Raw genomic sequence first — 12,700 nt, forward strand, 5'->3', positions numbered from 1 at the left:
CTGGGAACTATAGACCAGTCAGCTTAACGTCTGTTGTGGGTAAATTGTTTGAAGGATTTCTTAGAGATGCTATTGTAGAATATCTTAATGATAATAACTGTCTAACTCCATATCAACATGGATTCATGAGGGATCGCTCCTGCCAAACAAACCTGATGGCCTTCTACGAGGAGGTGAGCTTACAGCTGGACCGGGGAGAGTCAGTGGATGTTGTATACCTTGACTTCTCCAAAGCGTTTGATACCGTGCCACACAAAAGGTTGGTATATAAAATGAGAATGCTTGGTCTGGGGGATAATGTGTGCAAGTGGGTAAATAGCTGGCTGAGTGATAGAAAGCAGAGGGTGGTTATCAATGGTGTAAGCTCATGGTGTGTCAGGGTTACTAGCGGGGTGCCTCAAGGGTCTGTCTTGGGCCCTATATTATTTAATATATTTATTAATGATCTAGTGGAAGGGTTGCATAGTAAAATAGCAATATTTGCAGATGATACTAAACTTTGTAAAGTAGTTAATACAGAAGAGGATAGGGCACAGCTACAGGAGGATTTAGATAAATTGGGGAGTTGGGCCAAAAAATGGCAAATGGGGTTCAATGCCGATAAATGTAAGGTCATGCACATGGGAAAGAAAAACAGCAGTCACCCATACATATTAAATGGGAAACCGTTGGGGAAATCTGACATGGAGAAGGACCTGGGCGTCTTGGTTAATAGCAAATTAAATTGGAGTGCCCAGTGTCAGGCAGCAGCTGCGAAGGCAAATAGAGTCATGGCATGCATCAGAAGAGGAATAGGGGCATATGATGAGAACATTGTTCTTCCTCTGTATAAAGCGCTGGTAAGGCCGCACTTAGAATATTGTGCACAGTTCTGGGCTCCGGTGCTCAGGAAAGACATATTGGAGCTAGAGAGGGTACAAAGGAGGGCGACTAAGGTAATAAAGGGAATGGAGGGACTAGAATACCCAGAGAGGTTGTCAAAATTAGGCCTATTTACGTTGGAAAAGAGAAGGCTTAGGGGAGACCTCATAAACATGTATAAATACATCTAAAACTCAACATGGATAAAACAGAGTTCATCATCTTTCCACCCTCTCATTCATATCCCCCATCCGACCTATCCATCAACGTCAATGGCTGTTCACTCTCCCCAGTCCCACAAGCTCGCTGCCTTGGGGTAACCCTGGACTCTGATCTCTCCTTCAAGCCACATATTCAAGCCCTTTCCACCTCCTGCCGACTCCAACTCAAAAACATCTCCCGGATCCGTGCATTCCTCAGCAAAGACTCTGCAAAAACACTAGTGCATGCCCTCATCATATCCAGCCTCGACTACTGCAACCTCCTGCTCCGTGGCATCCCTTCCAACACTCTTGCACCTCTCCAATCTATCCTAAACTCTGCTGCTCGACTAATCCACCTGTCCCCCCGCTATTCCCCGGCCTCTCCTCTCTGTCAATCCCTTCACTGGCTCCCCATTGCCCAGAGAATTGAGTTCAAAACTCTAACCATGGCATACAAAGCCATCCACAACCTGTCTCCCCCATACATCTGTGACCTAGTCTCCCGGTATTTACCTGCACGCAACCTCCGATCCTCACAAGATCTCCTGCTCTACTGCCCTCTTATCTCCTCCTCCCACAATCGTATACAAGATTTTTCCCGTGCTTCCCCCCTACTCTGGAACTCTCTACCCCAACATATCAGACTCTCGCCGACCGTGGAAACCTTCAAAAGGAACCTGAAGACCCACCTCTTCCGACAAGCCTACAACCTGCAGTAAACACCACTGCACGACCAGCTCTACCCTCACCTACTGTATCCTCATCCATCCCTTGTAGACTGTGAGCCCTCGCGGGCAGGGTCCTCGCTCCTCCTGTACCAGTCGCTGACTCGTTTTGTTAAGATTATGTAAATGCTTTTGTTATGTATATCCCTATCACATGTAAAGCGCCATGGAATAAATGGCGCTATAATAATAAATAATAATAATAATAATCAGGGGGCAGTACAGAGATCTCTCCCATGACCTGTTTATACCAAGGATGGTGACAAAGACGAGGGGGCACACTATGCGCCTGGAGGAAAGGAGGTTCCTGCACCAGCATAGAAGGGGATTCTTTACGGTCAGAGCCGTGAGACTCTGGAACTCTCTGGGACAGGAAGTGGTGATGTCCAACTCACTTAATGAGTTCAAGAGAGGCCTGGACACCTTTCTTGAGAACAATAAAATTACATCTTATGCTTAGTGATAGTTAATTAATCCAGGGATTTAATCTGACTGCCAGATTGGAGTCGGGAAGTGAATTTTTCCTCAATGATGTAAATTGGCCTATACCGCATGGGTTTTTTTTTGCCTTCCCCTGGATCAACGCTGCGGAATACCTGCAGTGCACAAGAAATAGGCTGAACTCGATGGACGCTTGTCTTTTCGGCCTTATAAACTATGTAACATGATGACGCACCCTTATTTACATTGAGGTTGTGCACCCTTTTTTCTGTGTTCTCTGTTACTTGTGTTAATAAAAGCAAATGCTGAACTATGATCTTTGTCAGTCCTGGGAGACACAATGCACTGTGGTTGTGTATCGATACCCCCCAAAAAAGAAAAGCTCCCCCTCATGAGAGCCAACTCTCCGACATGAGGTTTAGTATATTTGTTCTGTTTATCCCTTTTTATTTTATGTGATATATACTGCATTGTTTTGTCCATTTTGTATCTTTATATATTTTTATAAACACTGCCTACTTTTCAGATTAAGTATATAAAATTGAATAGCTCAGTTCCTCAGGGGTGTACCACACCCCTGAAGCAACACGCTATCTGTAATGGGTGTCCAATTGGCCTATATAAACAATAGGTGGTGGTAGCAGCTAGTTCCTTTTATTATTGTGGAGTTTGTCAGTGACTGTACCAGGGTGTATATATAGATATATTCCATGGGCTGAAATCTTATGTGTATATACTATACGCTCACTGTGAGATCCCCAATAACTGGCCTAGTAGTGAAAACAGCTGCGGCCTCGTCCATCACTCGCCAGTCAATTGCGTAATTCTCCTGACGATTGGAGGCGGCGGTGTGTTGTTCATCGTTGTGGGATCTGCGTCATCTCTCCGGGTGTTCTCCTTGAATAATTGGTGGCAGTGGTGGGATCTGTGCATGATCCCCCTGCTCTTTTTAACTTGAGAGGTGCCATAAATGCAAACCATCAATTTAACACAGCAAATCAAGGGTTCATTCACACGACCGTGAAGCTCAGTCCACACACACACCGCAAACAAAACCAAGCATCACAGCTTCATATGTTTCTATAAGGCTGTCACACTAAGGTTGAGAGACTCGCACCCAGTCCACGGATTGTGGTCCATGCTCAGTGCATCATGATGGTCAAACATTTAAGTGCTCCAATTAGTAACAGATCTGATTTTTATGCCCAGGGTTAGGTCTGTGACCAGGTATAATATAGGGTTGGCATTTCCATGGTGAGGTAGGTCAGTGACAGGTTAGGGAAGCAGCCACAGTCAGATTTTCCAGGTTTTAGGAGCACTTCAATGAACTTACTGATTCAATATGAGATTTTAGGGCTCAAGCAATGCAAACTACCCAAAAGAATTGTTTACATGGTTATTATTTGTCCACCCTTGTAACTGCAACCCAGCAGGACCCAATAGTGTTAAAGGGGTTGTCTACTACTGCACAACCCCTTCTTAAATGTTATAGCACCTCATGTAAGATAATAAAAACGTATGCTCACCTCCTGGACCATGAATGTTGGTGCTGTGTCTACCAGCACTCACATGACATTGTTACAGGGCGTCAGTGCTATGACAGAACAATGGCAGACATCGCATCGGTTGAGGAGAAGAATATATATATATTTTTCATTTCACATTTGGCATTTCAATATTTAAGAAGGCTTGTCTTACCTGACTTTCTGAGCCTGCTCTCCTGACAGAGAGAATAACTGCAGATCTTACTATCACTACTAACATCTAATCACCTCTTTCCAATTACATACAGATGGGCGCTGAAGACTACCCACAAGACTACAATAACATGAATGATGATAATCATACAGTCGATGACCACCCTTGGCTCCACAGCTTGTTCTCACCCATTGCCTATTCCGTGACTTGTGTCCTCGGACTTATTGGAAATGTGCTCATTTTACTCGTTTTTGTGTTCTGCGAGAAGATAAAGACTCTGACCGACACCTTTTTGGTGAATTTGGCCATTGCAGACATCTTGTTTCTGCTCACCCTCCCATTCTTGGCATATGAATCGGCACATGCCTGGGTTTTTGGAGACTTCCTGTGTAAGATCATAAGGATCACATACAGGGTGAATTTATTTACGTCCATGCTCACGCTCACCTCAATCACATTTGACAGGTTTATTTCTATCACTAAAGTCACTAAGGCAGCTAAATACCAGGTGACTAAACACAAGTGGCGGTACGGGGTGTGCGTCCTCCTCTGGACCCTGGCTCTGCTCCTTTCCATTCCCCAGTTCATATACAGCAACAGCCGTGACCGGAAGGAATATTTTGAAGAATACTACCCTCCCATCATGGAGATCGTGGTGGTTTCATTCTAGATGACAGTGGGATTTCTAATTCCCTTGGCCTCAATGGTGTTTTGTTACAGCTTTATTCTCCGGACCTTGGTTAATGCCAGAGGCGTTCAGAAGAGGAAGTCAATGAAGATAATTGTGGTCATAGTGGTTGTATTTATAGCTACACAGTTGCCTCATAATGCCCTTGTCCTGGCTAAAGTCCTCAATAAGGGATTCACATCAGATTCCTTTACAATCACGAGCGTTGTAATGGAAGCTATAGCTTACTTCCACGCTTGTCTCAACCCTGTCCTGTACTTTTTTGTTGGTACAAAATTTAGAAAGCATTTTTGGAAAATGCTGAAAGGTTTAGGTCTTAACCGGATGCAAGATGAAACCACAGATCATCTGCGGACGACTGATGGAGACTCCAGAAACGTTTCTGCTTCAACAAACATCTGTGCAACAAGCATGTAAATGGTTTCTCGGGACGAGCAGACACCATTATGGCTGAAGAGTGAAGCAGTTAAAGAGTTATTTCTATTATTGGATAGTGCTTGTAAAAAGTAATCCCTTTGTAAATGTTATTAAAAGGTAAATTGCAAGCCATTCTTGTGATGTTATCACTTTTGTTGACAACTTGTTGCCTTGGAGACCGACCATCACTGCTACAGTAAAGTTCGGGATCCATACCGAACACCTAGTGTCCGTGCACAGACCCCAAACACGGACTTCTCCAGGAAGTATATGTTAGTGTTTGTGTTCAGCAGGCTGATGAGAGTATTCATAAATAAAAAAAAAAATTATGTGCAGTCCCCTCGATTTTTGCTAAAAAGCGCAAGTAAATCCGACAGTTGCGGGCTGCAGCCCCCTGCTGTCAGCTTTATGTTTGCTGGTTATCAAAAATAGAGGGGTCTCAAGATTTTTTTTTAAATTATTTAAATAAATAATTTAATAAAATGCGTGGGGTCCCTCCTCATTTTTGACAATCAGTTAAGCTAAAGCAGACAGCTAGGGGCTGGTATTCTCAGACTGGGAAGGGGCCATGGAGATTGTCCCTCCCCTGCCTAAAAGTAGCAGCCCGCAGCCGCCCCAGAAAAGGCATATCTATTAGATGCACCAATTTTGACGCTTTGCTGGGCTCTTCCCACTTACCCTGGTGTGGTGGCAAATGGGGTAATATTTGTGGGATTGATGTCAGATGTTTTATGGCCGCTGACATTTAGCCCAGGGGTTAGTTATTGAGAGGTGTCTCTAAGACACCCCCATTACTAACTCCATAGTCATATTGTAAAAAATACACAGCCAGAATAAAGTCCTTTAATTGAAAGAAAGACACAGAGTCCTTTATTTTAAATAAATGCTCCCTGTCCCTATTTTTCCCATTTATTACTATAAAATGAAAAGTAATAAACCACCATATTCCTCACCTGTCTGCTGAGAATCATAGAAAGTATTAAAATCTGTGCAGCACCAAGGAGGGGGCATTCACCCCACCTTCCTCTTCCCCTTTCTTTTTTGCAGTAGGACAAGAGCTGGCATTATAGCTGACACTCTTAGGCTATGTTCACACATTGCATTTTTTCAGCATTTTTTTCTGCAGCAAAAACTAATCTCTTGCCAGGAAAGTTTGTTCATGATTTTGCTATTTTTTTGCTGCGTTTTTGGTGTGTTTTTGCTGCGTTTTTTCACTGCCTTTTTTTCACTGCAGTTTTGTCTTTTTATGCATGTACATAAAGTTCAGTGAAAAAAAAAATCTCATTCTATTTCATCAGGCTTTGGCACAAAAAACGCTGACAAAACTGATATCTGTGCTGAAAGAAGTGACATGCTCTATTCTGCAAAAAACATCCAAAGCACAAAATACTGATGAAACAAAAAACAATGTATGTGCATGAGATTACTGGAATTTCATAGGCTTTCCTGGTACTGTAAAACGCAGCAGAAAATTTGCATCAAAAAACATTGAAAAAACGCAATGTGTGAACATAGTCTTAAAGTTAGACTTGTATAATGGGCATAAAGAAGTAGGAAATTAATATACAGCAGCTCCTTTTAGGACAAAAGACCCCAGCAGTACCAACGCTGGATGTCTTTTGTGCGTAGACAAATAGTTATAAAATAGACAGGTAACTGAGACAGAAGTTTTTTCAGAGAGGTGGAGAATAAAAAGGGTACATGTGTTTACACAAATAGCAAAGTGGAAGGAGTATTGTCTAAAGATGAGCGAACCCGTGGATGTTTGGGTTCACTGGGTTAGACAAACATACAGTAAAAAGTTCGGCTTGGGTCCAAACTTGACCTCGATCTTGACCCTGGACCCGAACCTGCACCCAATACGAGTCAAAGGGGACCTGAGCTTCGTTGCTTTAGAATGGCTGTAAAATGGTCATAGTTAGGCCTAGGGGGCTACAAAAGGAAGATAAATGGGGGTAAGAGCATGACAATTGCCTTGAAAACAAATGTGGATAGGAAAATGATTTAAAAGGGTTCTTTCACCATAGCAATCATGGTAAAATAGGAAGTAAATGAATAACAAAAAAAATTAACAGTGCCCTCACAGAGAATGAGGCTTGCTACTTCTTGTCCAGTTAAATTTTTCACCCACTGAGCATGTTTCCACATTTCCCCCACAGAAGCTGATAATAAATTTCACCCACAGAGCATGGTTTCTTCTTTAACCCTCCGTCACATACAATAGGCCTGACAGGCACATCTCTTTTATTTTCATTTCTCCTTCCTCACCAGATTGTGAGGAAATCCCCTCCCTCCAGGCAGTCTCCTGTCTCTAGCAGCTCTGTGAAACCTCATACCACAGTTGGATTGCAGAGCTTCAGGAGGACAGATATAACTGCGCTAATCTCTCAGGCTCATTGTATGTGAACACGTCACACTCAATAAGGTTGGTATTTTATGTTTCTATTCATCACAATTGTTTATTTAGCTTGTTTTATGAATGTATAGCACAAAGTGTGAGGATATTTCATAGAAATAAGGCAGATTAAAAAAGAAGGTGTGCTGCTCAGGCATATACAGTAGTTCCCTAACACATATTCCTTCTCTTGCTTCAGATTATCTGCTGAAATAGAGAGGAAAATGTACAATTTATCAAAAAACCTTGATGTTGAGGAAGTAACAAACATGCTGTTAGATGATGCAGACCCCACACTGAATGAGGATTTAGGAGAGGAAAGTGAGATTGATTCTCATGATGAGGTGGAAGTATGTGAAGTGGATTCTGAAACAGAGCAAGATGGTGACAGTGATGAGGATGAAGATGTAGAATCTTATTATATGGGAAAAGATAAAAAAAACCCAATGGAACAAGAAGCCATTCCAGAAAAAACGTAGGGAACCTCAAAACATTATTACTCACCTTCCTGCAGTTATAGGAACTGCAAGTAATGCAAAAACTGCAGTTGAATGCTGGAATAGTTTATTCACAGATGACATTCTGGACTCTATTGTCACATATACCAACCAATATATAGACATTATAGACATTATAAAGGACAAGTTCATCTGCAACAGAACCATCAAGGCCACAGATGAAATAGAACTGCGTGCTTTTTTTTGGATTATTATACCTTGCAGGAGCTTATAGGGCAAATAGACAATGTTTGGAGGAACTTTGGAGTAAAGATGGGGATGGAGTTGAAAAATTTATCCTTGTTATGTCCATAAACAGATTCAAGCTTCTAATTCGTTGCCTTCAGTTTGACAACAGAACTACCCGAACCGAACGTAAAACACATGACCGACTTGCTCCAATTCGTGATATATTTCAAAAATTTGTTGAAAACTGTAAAAAAAGCTATTTCCCTGGGGAGAATCTCACTATTGACAAAATGCTCCCTGGTTTTCGTGGTAGATGTGCCTTTCGTCAATATATTCCATCAAAGCCTAACAAATATGGAATAAAAATGTATGCCCTTGTTGATGCCAGTAAGACCTACACTTACAACCTGGAAGTTTATGCAGGAAAACAACCAGAAGGTCCTTACTGTGTCAGCAACAAACCCAGTGATGTTGTAAAAAGACTGGCTGAGCCCTTATTTGGATCGGGTCGCAATATAACAGCTGACAATTGGTTTTCAAATTGTGATCTGATTGATTATCTGAAAATGCAGAAGCTTTCATATGTCGGAACTGTAAGAAAAAATAAAAAAGAATTGCCTACACAGTTTGTAAGTGTGAAAGGGAGACAACAGTACAGCAGTATGTTTGCATTCCATAATGGAAAGGTTTTGGTTTCCTATGTACCACAAGCAAAAAAAATTGTACTTCTTCTATCAACACTTCATGATGATGATGCCATCGATCCTGGGACTGAGGCACAAAAAAAACTGGAGATAATTACATTTTATAATGCAACCAAAGGGGGTGTTGATACAGCTGATCAGATGTGCTCAACTTTCAACGTCAGCAGAAACACCAAACGCTGGCCAATGGTCATATTTTTTGCTATGTTGAATTTGGGTCGTATAAATTCACAAGTCATTTACCTTGAAAACAAGCTTGAACCACTCCATAGACGATTCTATCTGAAAAAATTGGCCCATGAACTAGTGCTTGGAGAGCTACGCAGGAGAAGTATGAAAACAATCGGTATCCCCTCTCGCCTTCAAGTTCAGCTCAAAAGATTCCGCCAAGAAGATGATAGTGAAAATTCACCACCTGCACCACCTCCCAAAAGAAGGAGATGTACCACCTGCACCACGGAAAGCGGAATCAGAAGGCTTTCTAATTATGAATGTCACAAATGTCATAATGCAATCTGCCTGACACATGCAAAAATGATGTGTAATTCTTGCTCTTTGCTCTGCAAGTGTAATTTTTCTGGGGAAACTTCAGGATCTAATTCTGATTGAATATGTGTTTAATAGTACTTAAGGTACCTTAAAATTAAGTTTGTTTCCATAAATTTTCTTTGTAGAGTTTTTTGACAGAGTCGAACTGGGGACTATTTGGCGGGAGTTTTGAAATGTTTGTATTTCAGAGTTATTAGTTTTATGTTAAGTAAATGGTTTTTTTTTGCACCTGATTATGTGTAGTCTCTTTTATTACATCCCTATGAAGGTCACTGATCACTTTTAGAACACTGAAATTGCAAACATTAGATATTATAGGTATTTTTCTAGCCGGCGCCTGACAGTCACATTGTATGTGAACTCGTTAGAACCGATATTGTATGTGACGGAGGGTTAACTGTGAAAGCTGATAAACAATTTCACACCAAGACAATGGGACACACTGCCCCCAACAGCTTAAAAATGTCTGCTCCAGTAGTGTATGTTACAAATGCTGCTGATAAAAAGTTGTTAGTATGATCTTGGGTCGAACTGGCGGTCCACAGCGAGGCTTGTTACCGGCAGTAGTTACAAATTTCACCAACTGCGCATGGGGCAGAGTACCCTCTCAGAAGCAACTTTCAAATTTCACAATTTACAAAAAAAGTAATATTAGCTCACTTTTGGTGGAAACTCCCTATGAATTTCAGTGTTGTAAGTGAAGGGGGGAGGCACAGGGCCGGTATCAACATGCTGTGGGCCGGAACTGAGTTCTCTTCGCCCTGAGTCCCCTCTTCTACAACCCCTGGCAAAAATTATGGAATCACCGGGCTCGGAGAATGTTCATTCAGTTGTTTAATGTTGTTGAAAAAAAGCAGATCACAGACATGGCACAAAACTAAAGTCATTTCAAATGGCAACTTTAGGGCTTTAAGAAACACTAAAAGAAATCAAGATAAAAAATGTGGTACTCAGTAAGGATCATTTTTTTCAGACCAAGCAGAGGGAAAAAATTATGGAATCACTCAATTCTGAGGAAAAAATTATGGAATCATGAAAAACAAAAGACACAAAAGAACACTCCAATACATCACTAGTATTTTGTTGCACCACCTCTGTCTTTAATAACAGCTTGCAGTCTCTGAGGCATGGACTTAATGAGTGACAAACAGTACTCTTCATCAATCTGGCTGCAACTTTCTCTGATTGCTGTTGCCAGATCAGCTTTGCAGGTTGGAGCCTTGTCATGGACCATTTTCTCCAACTTCCACCAAAGATTTTCAATTGGATTGAGATCCGGACTATTTGCAGGCCATGACATTGACCTTATGTGTCTTTTTTCAAGGAATGTTTTCACAGTTTTTGCTCTATGGCAGGATGCATTATCATCTTGAAAAATGATGTCATCATCCGCAAACATCCTTTCAATTGATGGGATAAGAAAACTGTCCAAAATATCAATGTAAACTTGGGCATTTATTGAAGATGTAATGACAGCCATCTCCCCAGTGCCTGTGGAGATTTGCATGTTCTCTTCATGCAGTCATCTTTATAAATCTCATTGGAACGGCACCAAACAAAAGTTCCAGCATCATCACCTTGCCCAATGCAGATTCGCGATTCATCACTGAATATGACTTTCATCCAATCATCCACAGTCCACGATTGCTTTTCCTTAGCCCACTGTAACCTTGTTATTTTCTGTTTAGGTGTTAATGATGGCTTATGTTTAGCTTTTCTGTATGTAAATCCCATTTCCTTTAGGCGGTTTCTTACAGTTCGGTCACAGACATTGACTCCAGTTTCCTCCCATTCGTTCCTCATTTGTTTTGTTGTGCATTTCCTGTTTTGGAGACATATTGCTTTAAGTTTCCGGTCTTGACGCTTTGATGTCTTCCTTGATCTACCAGTATGTTTTTGCCTTTAACAACCTTCCCATGTTGTTTGTATTTAGTCCCGATTTTAGACACAGCTGACTGTGAACAACCAACATCTTTTGCAACATTGCGTGATGATTAACTTCTTTTAAGAGTTTGATAATCCTCTTCTTTGTTTCAATTGACATCTCTCGTGTTGAGCCATGATTCATGTCAGTCCACTTGGTGCAACAGCTCTCCAAGGTGTGATCACTCCTTTATAGATGCAGACTAACGAGCAGATCTAATTTGATGCAGGTGTTAGTTTTGGAAATTAAAATTTACAGGGTGATTCCATAATTGTTTCCTCAGAATTGAGTGATTCCATAATTTTTTCCCTCTGCTTGGTCTGAAAAAAATTACCCTTACTGAGTACCACATTTTTTATCTTGATTTCTTTTAGTGTTTCTTAAAGCCCTAAAGTTGCCGTTTGAAATGACTTTAGTTTTGTGCCATGTCTGTGATCTGCTTTTTTTCAACAACATTAAACAACTGAATGAACATCCTCCGAGCCCGGTGATTCCATAATTTTTGCCAGGGGTTGTATAAAGGATTGAGAGTGCAGTGTATTGTGTGATGGAGGATTTTCTTTACTCACTGTTACATTGTGCATGGGACCGGAACCAGCTTCAAACAGGACAGGAGATTTTAGATCTGGATTAACAGGCTCACTTTTACTGTGCAATTCTTCTACACACGGCTGCAGCATACAGATAAAGACATGGTCTTTAGTTAGTGAAGTACCCTTGGTTATGTGCCTTTTCAGTGTTCGTCCTCATCCTGTCCTGAGATCCACCATCTTCCACTTCCTCAGTGACCCAACTGAAATTCTCCCCATGAAGGATACAGAGGCCTGCTTCCCAGTACCTCTTGCTGGCTTTAGGCCCAGGACTGTGCTGGCATCCAAATCGAGCATCAAATGTATCCTCATTCTGTCAGAAAACGTGCGCCGATAAAACACTCTCTTCACCACTGTATCTGCTTGCTGGAACTTGTCTCCCTGTCTGTTCAGCCTTCCTTCTCCACTCTACTCTCTCTTATACAGGCACTGTACCAGTAAAGGTGTCCGTGTCATGGACTCACACCCTGACTAACTATCTGCAACCCAGATATTCTTTTCTATAAAAACTACTCTAACCCCTCCCAACTGATGAGCTAATCCTTGAGTTAACTGTCTAATGTATAAGCAATGTAATGTGACTATATCCCTACCTATTGTATGTTTCCCCTAGTGGACAGACCTCCCGCATTCCCAGAGACGGCCTTAGGCAGAGCCTGTAGGAGAACCAGCATACAATAACGGCCATAGGGATAAATAACACACAACAAGGAAAGAAGGTATGTATGAAAAGACAGGGAGCACTAAATATATACCAACATGATTTTATCATTCATCAAGACCAGACAGACAAGCAAAAATTAAAAGCATTTAAAAAGC

The 12,700-nt window shown here is 41.5% G+C and overlaps 1 pseudogene; it reads left to right on the plus strand.

Annotated features, from left to right (window-relative positions):
• The first annotated feature begins 4,022 nt into the window (after nt 1–4,022).
• LOC141156613 (C-X-C chemokine receptor type 6-like) lies at nt 4,023–5,033 on the plus strand (annotated as a pseudogene).
• The last annotated feature ends 7,667 nt before the right edge of the window (nt 5,034–12,700 follow it).

The sequence above is a fragment of the Phyllobates terribilis genome, unplaced genomic scaffold, assembly GCF_046119375.1.
Source record: "Phyllobates terribilis strain yellow unplaced genomic scaffold, ASM4611937v1 Scaffold_8__6_contigs__length_399053987, whole genome shotgun sequence".
Classification (NCBI taxonomy): Eukaryota; Metazoa; Chordata; class Amphibia; order Anura; family Dendrobatidae; genus Phyllobates; species Phyllobates terribilis.